Below are 10,135 nucleotides of genomic sequence, written 5' to 3'. Positions count from 1 at the left end.
CCCCCCCCCCCCAAAGAAGGAGTGGAAAATGAGCTCTTCCAGGAAAGGCATGCAGGGGAAGGGCTATGGGGTGGGGAGGAGGAACTGGTCCCTGTGGGATGGGAGCCAGGGAGGGGACCACGTGGGGATGAGAGGATGCTGCAGCCCTGGGGGCACCCCTGGGAAGGTGGAGGGACCGTGATCCACAGAGGGTCCAGCAGGAGCAAAGGCCTGGGGACAGGACGGCCTTTTTGTATAAAGACTCTGTGGTTCTACCATATACACAACGTCTGTGTGGAGAGAAGGTTCTAAATGTGGGTGGGTGGTGAGAAAGCGTGGAAGGTGCTAGATGAAAGGTTGGGGACTCTGGGCTTGGTCCCAGGGGCACTGGTTTAGGAGCAGGGGGCAGATGGCATCAGGACGCTATTGCAAATAAGTCACACATAACACGGACCAAGGGGGGTGGCGCTGATGGCGGGGAGAGAGGAGGCACTGGATGAGGGAGGGGTTGGAGCAGCGGTGGGAAGGGGTGTTCGGAAAAGACATCGCAGGGGTTGATTTCACAGGCTTTGCGCACCGATGGGATGTGAAGTGTGAAAGGAGGGGCAGAGAGAGAAGACTGTGCGGGTGGGAGCTGGTGGGAGTGGAGGGGGGGTGCCTGTGGACAAGGAGAGGGAACTGAGTGTGGGGATAAACTGAGACATCCCGTTATGGGCGGGGTTGGTTTATGAGTTCCCTGCTTGTCCAAACGAAGGTGTCCAGCAGGCAAGACCAGGTATCAGGATACAAGGTTAAGTTGGACAGGTCAGTTTGGGAATCATTCTATGGTAGAGAATTAGGACTGGAGAAAATCGGGTGAATGTATCTGTCAGATTCGCAGCTGGAAATGGACGCCACACGACTTCTGGGTGATTTGGGGAAGGCTGATCACCAACGGACTGATGGCGGCGCAGTGAGGGGGTGTCAAGAAAACACCAGTGAGCGTTCGGGTCAGGGCTGGGGGGGCAGAACTATCACTCCCCCTGCATGGGGACGGGGAGATCACCAGAAGCCAGACACCCGGAAAGTGACCTCCTGCCCCGGGCGACCACGGAGAGGGAGCCAGGAGAATAGGCACCCTGACCTCGCACTGTCCCCACTGGCTGAGGGTGGACCCTGGGAGAGGGAGGAAGGTCCTGGCGGAGCCGCCACGGCCCACTAACTCCTCAGGGGAGAATAATTTACGGCTGTTTATTCTTTTATTCAATAACTTTTATTGAGTTTCTTTCTTATTACAAATGTAGTACATGTTCATTGTAGGAAAATTGGAGCCTATAGACCAGCAAAAAGAAGCAATTGAAAATCATTAGGAATCCTACTGTTCAGACAAAATCGCTGTTTACAAACAGGCAATTTTCCTGGGCTTTTTTGTTAACGTGTTCAGCGTAGGTGTCTTTCTGGGCTGGCCCAGTGTCATTTTGAACAGCCTGTTTTACACGGAGGCACCACGTTTATCTAAATAACCCCTCTAAGTGGAGATGCGGGTTGTGTCCTACATTCTAATCAAGACCTCATCTCTGTAGCTCCATATTTATACCCCCATAGGCTCAGTTCCTAGAAGTGAAATTGCTGAGGCAAAAGGTATATTCATTTGAAAAGATATTGTGGCTTACTCTGGCATGAGTTAAAAAAAAAAAAGAAACAGAATAATTTAAGTATTTCCATGTGGACTTCTTGGCCAAACCTGGTTGAGAACCCTTAGTGCTTCTGGATAAATTACCTAACCCAGTGGTTCTCAACCTTCTTGGCCCTTTAAATACAGTTCCTTATGTTGTGACCCAACCATAAAATTATTTTCATTGCTACTTCATAACTATAATGTTGCTACTGTTACGAATCATCATGTAAATATCTGATATGCAGGATGGTCTTAGGCGACCCCTGTGAAAGGGTCATTCGATCGCCAAAGGGGTCGCGACCCACAGGTTGAGAACCGCTGACCTAACCTCTCTGGCCTCAGTTTCCTCATCTGTAAAATGGGGGCAATGGTGACTGCACTTCTCACCGGGTTGCTGTGAGGATATGGGGAGTCCTTCAGCCTAAGGCCCTGGGAAAGCCACAGCCAATCAGCAGCATCTCCCCACTGGCCACGTGGTGTGTCTGTGCTCCCGAGGGCAGCCTGAAGCTAGCATTGTTCCCCTCTGAACCACAGTGCCCCTCAGGGTCTGGGACACAGAAGATACTTAATAAGCATTCACTGGGTGTGTGGCCACGCACATTTATTTGCCTTGAAAGTCTGGTAAATATAATGCTCTGTCATCCCAGGAAAACAGCACTAAAAGTCCCCCCAGAGGGCATGGGTAAGAGTAAGGCCCAGCTCCGGAGTGGACACGCCTGGCTGTGGGCCCTGATTCTCGATCCTCCCAGGCGTCTCTGCAGCGATGCCCAGCCAACCTCAGCGTCCCTCCTACAGATTCACTGCGGTCCATTCAAAGTCCGCGGAGTCTGCCTTTTCACCCTTACTCGTGTATTCTCCCAGCGTAATTTCATTCTCTCCCTTCCTCCCCAACCAGAGCACTCTGCCCACAGAGACACGGGCCACAGAGTGCATTTATAGCATCTTATTAATCCCGCCCTGACCTCCGTCTAGGGAAACAACTTCAGTTCCCTTTCCACAGGGCCCATTAAAATACCGTTCTTTTCATTGGTCCAAAACAGAAGATGAGCTAAAAAACACACACACACACAAGAACACCTACACCTGCCAGCCTTCCTCTTCCATTTGAGGGTGTAGGAAGGACAGGCGGGCCGTGCTGTGTCTGCAATGCCCTGTGTGGAGCCAGGGACCCGCACGGGGCACGCTGGCCAGGCAGGAGGCTGGCAGAGGCTCACGGGCCCTCTGATGGCTTTTCCCGGCCTTCTGATGGTTACTCTGGAGCTTAGAACAAAAATTGTAAAATTGGATCATGCTCTGGATTCAAATTTGGCCATCAGCCAAACTGGCCTTGGAAAATGCTGGCCAGATCCTGTGGCTAACCCTTCAGATCCTCGCCCCGAGCTTGTGAGCACGGACTGTGCCTGAGGCACTGTTCTAGGAGCTTTTGGGTACTCACCCCTCGAACCCTCACCACAACACACAGGGGAAATGTATCATTTTTTAGGACCAGGACGGCGGGCTCCCGTGGGCTGTCCCAGGCCCTGTCCTCTGCAGGGAGAGGCCTGGGAACGGCTCTCTGGTGTTTCAGAGCCGTGCGAAGCTCCCCGCTCTGAATCCCTCTGGCACGCGAGGCCCACGCCGCACAGGCGGTCCCGCACGCCAGCACCCTCCTGCTGCCCCGCTGCGTGAGGAGAGCTCCGGGAGCACAGCCAGCACAGCAGGAGGAGCCTGGCGTTCCGAGGGCAAAGGCCTGGACCAAACTACAGCTCTGCCCTTCCTGGTTCTTGCATCTGCTTCTTGGCACCTGCTGGTGACAGGGCCTGAGCCAGGCCTGGCATCCAGACGTGAACTGGCCGCCATCTCCAACCTAGGGGAGCACCTGGCCTTGTGGATGGACCTACACACTCGAAGCCAGTGTCGTCCAAGGTTAAGGTGACCACCCACCCCAAACCGGGACGCTGTGGGGAGGGAGAGGGGCTGACTGGAGTACACACGGGTTTCGGGCTAAGGGGGCCTGTGGTCACCCCACCCACAGCGCAGTCCCTCTGCATGGAATTGCGGTCACGAAGTGCAGTTTAAATGAAAGGAATTTAAACAACTTAAACAGAAAGTCACCGCTTTCCTTCAGACACATGAAAGTGGACAATGTTCATAATTCAATCAAGCTTCTCGAGGGGCTGACTGGAGTACACACGGGTTTCGGGCTAAGGGGGCCTGTGGTCACCCCACCCACAGCGCAGTCCCTCTGCATGGAATTGCGGTCACGAAGTGCAGTTTAAATGAAAGGAATTTAAACAACTTAAACAGAAAGTCACCGCTTTCCTTCAGACACATGAAAGTGGACAATATCCATAATTCAGTCAAGCTTCTACTCTCCCTCTGCTCCTGGATGTTTCCTGACCGCGGCTGCTCCAAAACCCTCACATGTCAAACTGAAAAATGCCGCCTAGGACGCCTGACCCACATGGATTTTTGGTCACCTCCTCCCTCTGCAGCTCTTAGCTCTATGCTACCTCCACCCCTGCCTCTGTGCCTCCAGCTCTCGCTCCTCGATCTCCAGAGGGACAGTGGGACCAGGGGAAGGAGAATCTGAGTGTCTAGGACAAAGGACGGAGTATTTGGGGTGGGGAAGGCACATGTAGACAAACCTCATCAACCTTGTTCCTGACCCACACGAGGATAGATAACACCTAGGGAGCTAAGTTCCACGATAGAACACGCCCAAATGAAGGAGGGGCACTGAATCCAGCTGACCCTTAATACAGAGTTATTGAAGTATGACTTAAACTAGAGGCCCGGTGCACGAAAATTCATGCAAGAGGAGGCCTTCCTTCCTCCGGCACCCGGGACCCGGGCTGCTTCCCTCCTCCAGCCCCGGCTTCATCAGGAAGGATGTCCAGAGTGACGTCCGGAAGATGTCCGGTCTAATTAGCATATTACCCTTTTATTATTATAGAAGATGCTCTGAGACTTCAGTCAAATCACTTAAGTCTCCTGAGCTTCTTTCTGAAAAATAAGTAAATGAAAGAGTCAAGTATATGAATGAGGAATAAATGATATGAATGATACCGTGGCAGTCATGGCCTGCTGACCAACCAAGTTTGATGCCTCTTAGAGCCCCTAGTGCTGTATTCTGGCTGAGAAGCAGCTGCTTATCCAGGACTGCATTTCCCAGGCTCCCTTGCAGCTGGGCGGGACCATGTGACCAGTCCTCACAAATGAAACTTGAGAATAAGTCATGCATTTTCACTTCCAGGCCAAGTGGCTAAGTATCAGGCATTTGATCATCCGCATTCTCTCTCTGCACTCACTTCCTCCCTGTAGTCAGTCTATTGGCTGGATAATGCCAGGGTGACCTCACGGTCATAAGACAGAGGAGCCACAAGATGAAAGGAGCCTGATCCCCCTAGAAACCATCCATCCAAAAGCATACACACTGGACTTTCCAAGAGCGAGACCTGCACTGTTATTGAGTAAAGCCATTAAAATCTTGAGGTTGTTGCAACAGTCAAACCACCTGGGCTAATTCGCCTCCTTCTTGGGGTTATTATGAAGATTAAATGAGATGAGTGTAGTAGCTTGAGTGGTGCACTGCTTCCCCCGCTCCCCCATATATATGTCCATGCCCAAATTCCAGGAACCGATGAATGTGGCCTGATGTGGAAAAACGATGTTTGCAGACGTAAGGAAGCTAAGGATCTTGCGGTCACCCTGGGTGGAGCCTAAATCCAATGATAACTGTCTTTATAAGACAGTTGGCTGCTACATCGCTGGCTGCAGCTGCCTAACGTGATGATGCAGAAGAGGAGAAGGATGCGAAGACAGAGGCAGAGGCTGGGGTGAAGCAGCCACCACCCACGGAACACCTGGGGACACCAAAGCTGGGAGAGACCAGGAGGGATCCTCCTTGGAGCCTCCGTAGGGGACATCGCCCTGCTGACCCCTTGGTTTTGGACCCCTGGCCTCCAGGACAGGGAGAGAACACATTGTTGTTGCTCTAAGCTGCCCACTTCCTAGCGATTTGTCACAGCAGCCCTAGAGCCCAGCACTGAGGAACGCACAGGGACGGGCACCGTTTCTGGCACGAAGAAAACTCTCAATAAATGGTGATTTAAAAAAAAAAAAAAGCAGCCCTTGAATGCCTCCACTGCTCCCTCCTTAGAGACAGGGTCTTCCGGGAGAGTATGTCCTCCGAGACCAGGCACAGCTCCAACGGATACTGTGAACTCCCAGACAACGTTCCAGCGAAGCTTGCAACAGAGTTTGCACTGAGAGTAAATGCAGACCCTGAGCTTTGTGGGAGCGATTTGATTATTTATGGATGACAGACGGCATTTTCCCTGATTCGTGACAAGAGGGATTAAAAAGCCTCTCTCTGTAGCACCTCCTTTTAAGCATCTGCAGGGAGTAGCTGCAGGGACCGCTTGCCCAGGCAGCCCAATGCCAGCCTTAGGTGCAAGGGATGGCTTCCCCCTGGGGTCCTGGCTCCGGGTGAGTCACGGGTTGGGGCTTGGCCAGGAGCTGCAAGAAGGCCACTCCGAGTCTGGCCCCAGGTGGAGGGGCAGAGGGCGCTGGGAGAGTCTCCCAGGACCTGCCTGAGACAGGCTGCGAGGTAGCAAACAGGAGGGCAGTGCCGGGCAGTGGGGTGGCCAGCAGCTCACGGCTCTGGAGATGTCTGTCCAATAAGGTAGCCACCAGTCACACGTGGCTACTTAAGTTCAAGTTAATTAAAATTAGACAAAATTAAACATTTAGTTCTCCATTCACTCTAGTCCCCTTTCAAGTGCTCAATAGCCATATGCTGTTAGTGGTTACTGTATTGAATGACTCAAGTTTGTAGAACTGGACACAGCTGCTTTCCCTCATCCCTCAGCCCCATGTGATGATGCAGACTCCCCTTCTGGGGCCCGCTGCCCAGGGCCACAGCGTCACTATGAGCCCTCAGTTCTCATCACCCCAGAGCCAGGTTAAGCAGACGTGGGAGAACCACTTTGTCATCTGGGCCCCAAAGCGGCACAGCTTACGTTCTGTGTCCCACAAGCTACCCGTGAAGGAGTTCCCGCAGCCTCCATCTCCCGTTCTCTCTCTGTCTGTGTGTCTCTCTTTCCAAGATCAAATCAGGCCTGGTAAAGGCAAAAAAAAAAAAAAAAAATAGAAACCTGCGAACTTCTTCCAATTCTATGGTCTTCTCATCTCTATGTGCAGGATTTGGTCCCCAAAGTGCATCCTTCTAGATCCACTCTCCCTCCTACCTGTCGGTTCAGGAAAAATGATACTGGGTGCAAGTGACGGTGAGGGTGGGACAGACCCACCGACCGGCACAGGGCGACTGTGATCCCACTAAACAAGCACCATTGCTAAGCAGCCAACAGCAGAGCTTCGATGAAATGTATCGTGGTTTACCCAGGTGATGGGATATGCACAGCCCCTGTAAAGATGCTTCACGGTATGGGGAAAGGGTTACGGTATGCTGTCACATTCAGAAGCGAGAGATTTCTTTCTGGTCACAGGCCGCAGCATCAATGAGTCTTGGGGACACAACGCCAAGTGCAATAAGCCAGACACGAAAGGGCAAATACCGTGTGATTCCATTTCTGTGAGGCATCTACAATAGACTCACAGAAACAGGAAACTCGGTGGTGGCTGCCGGGGCCGGGAGGAGGGAGGAAGGGGGCGCTGTGCAGTGGGTAGGGTTGCAGTTTTGCCATTTGAAGAGGTTCTGGAGCGCCGCTGAGCCGCAGCGGGAATCCAGTTACCACTGCTGAACCGTACACTTAGAAATGTAAACAGAAATTTAAAAGCAAGAGATTTTTTTTCCCCCCAAACCAAACAAGAGACAACTGTTTCTTAAAACCCAAGACACTCTGTTTCCTCTTCCAGGGCTGGCGATGCGACACTGAACAGTTCTTGCCCCCGATCTTGGGCGGCTCCCCCTCCCGTGGGGAGCCCGGTTAATGGAGAAGCCACGTGAATCCATGTAGAGCTGCAGAGAGAGAGGAACTGCCGGGAAGGAGCGAGCACTGTGCTCTGAGCGTGTTACATCCAGGCACTGAGCTGGCCCGGGAGGCAGGGAGAGTGGCTGAGGGGACAGGAGGTGAGGCGAGGACCCAGGACCGGGCCCCTCGGAGGGGAGAGCTCACCAGCAGGTGCAGGGAGAGAACCTGCATCCTTTGGTGAGTGTGGGAAGGACACCCGCCCTCTCCTTCCCAGTAGGCCCCTCTGAGTGACGGGCTTGTCTCTGTGCTTTATCGCTATCGCCCACGTCTCCACGGTGAGCTTGGGGGGCTCGGAGGGTTCGCAGGAGGAGAGCGCAGGCAGCATCGCCCGTGCTGCGCAGACGGACAGCAGTGTTCTGTATTTACTTATGTTCCTCCTTGTTTCAAGGAGAGTTTCAAGCTGCTTACAGTGACGTTAGCAACACAGCGGGCTGAAACACCTTGTCACCAGGTCCGAAAGATGAGGGGAGGGGAATATAGCTCAGAGTCGCAGGAGCAAGGAGCAGGGTGTCCCTTTATTCACAGGGAGCAACCTTTTCGTGTTCCTTGTCAAGTCCCGTCTGGCCTTTAACCCATATATTGACATTTAATCGTCCCGTTCTTAAACTCTGTCTGCTCAGATCTGTGAACAACCTGTCATTGATTTCCTCTGCCCTTAAGTATATCCTTTTATTTATTCCCACTCTGTCTTTTTTGCAGTTTAAAAAAATCCATCCTCTCCCCTCCTTCCCCCCCACAGAAGGGGCCAGGCCTGGCCCACCTCAGCACAGTGACGCCTTCAGAGCCGCGCACAGTAGGTCCTCACGTGTTTGTGACTGACTGAGGACCACTCGCGCCCGCTCCTGTGGCACTCAGCCAGTGACACCCTCCGCAGGGCTCAGGACACAGTTGCCAAGTTGATTTATGGGACTTATTATCCCAAGTGGCGGCAGAGAATAGATATTGATTCAAAAGGGTTTAAATAAATTAGTGGATGCACAAGCCAGGAGAGGGCCGTGGACCAAGGAGAGGGGACTTGTCAAGCAGCTGAAGCAGATGTCATAAGGAACACGGGTCCTCTCGGGAACCGAGGGAGGGGACTCAGGGGGGACCCAGGGTTGGGCGGTGGAGGCAGCAAGCACAGGTTCACATCCAGGCTCCATCCCTCACATGCCAGGGGAGTGACCTTGGGCAGAGAACGGAAACAAGACCACCTCCTGTGAGGATGCCACAAAGAACGAACGCGCATGATCTCCATTCTAGTGGTGGGCAAACCGAGGCTCAGAGAGGCAAAGTCACTTGCCTTGGACAATTTAGTTAACCTCTCTGAGCCTCAGTTACCCACTCTGTAAAATGGGTAGACAAATCTCTTCCCGAACGGATGACTGTGACCGTATGGGGTTGCTGGAAGACTGAATGCAGGGAAGGCATTTTGTGAACTCTAACAGCCCGTGTTAATGCCAAGCTCCGGTCTTTATTGTGGTAGCATCATTAGTTCCTTGCCCTCCACCTACAACTGCCTGTCACACACAACCCCAAAGCCAGCCAGGGACCCGGGTTTTCATCCAAAGCAAGGCTGGTCGAAGCATTTGGCTCGGGCTCACGTCTTTGCAGCAAGGAGCTCGCCTCCCCCGCCCCCTTCCCTGCCTGTCCCCATCCTCTGAGAGGAAAAGAACCTTGGGAAGAATGCTAATGTTGGCTTATAAATTCCAAACGCGTAACCCTTGAGAAGTCATTTAGTTGATTACATGCAAGCAGCCCTTTGGTCATCCTTAAAAAGGGCCTGCTGCTGCCCTGCGCCTCTCTCCCAGGGAGCGGGAGGAAGACTGGCCTTTGTGCACCAGTTCACGGGCCCAGGAGGACTCTTCCGGCTCCTGAGTGGACCAAGAACCATCCCTGGAAACCACTCCTCTGGGGATTCATTCCAGGCCCCGTGACCCTCACGCCAATCCACCTGCGAGGGCTAAGGCCTTAAGAGCCCTCCTTTGCTGCGATGTCCATGAAACAGACCATTTACTCTCCTGTTAATGTGATTCAATTAGTAAAGGGGGCGGGGACTTACTGCTGGCGCGTCATTCATTCCATGGCCCGCTGGGCGGGCTGCCTCGCGGTGGCCGAGGCGGGAGTGAGGGGGTGGGTGGCGGACTCATTCAGCAGGCATGCTGGGCCGCACCTCCCTCCCTGGGGACCGGTCAGGTGGCAGGTGGCTGTGCCATGCAGGTGAGCTTTCACGTCTCAGCACAGGACCAGGCTCAGCGGGAGCGTGGCTTTGCAATCTGGAAGGGCTGACTTCGAATCTGGCTCTGGCCCTTAGCGCAGGGTCACCGTGGACCCGGTGCTTAAGCCCCCGGGGATCAGATTCGACTTCTTTACCTCACTGTTGGGTAAAGCGAGGGCTAGAGACATGCCTGACAGTCAGGAGGGGCCCACAGAATTGGGCTCATCTGTCCCTGATTTTTAATCCTCACAACAACCGCTTCACAGACGAGGAAGCGGAGAGAAATCTGGGAACCTGTGTTGCCTGCAAACGCTGATGCTCTCTTGC

At 53.3% G+C, this 10,135-nt stretch overlaps 1 protein-coding gene across 2 annotated transcripts in view; it reads right to left on the bottom strand.

The window, feature by feature from the left end:
* The window catches only part of KCNIP1 (Kv channel interacting protein 1), a 259,179-nt gene that overhangs the window by 221,606 nt on the left and 27,438 nt on the right, over positions 1 to 10,135 (bottom strand). The window lies entirely within an intron of this gene.

This window comes from Myotis brandtii, unplaced genomic scaffold (genome assembly GCF_000412655.1).
Source record: "Myotis brandtii unplaced genomic scaffold, ASM41265v1 scaffold1338, whole genome shotgun sequence".
NCBI lineage: Eukaryota > Metazoa > Chordata > Mammalia > Chiroptera > Vespertilionidae > Myotis > Myotis brandtii.
This window is presented reverse-complemented; position numbering and strand designations above follow the sequence as displayed.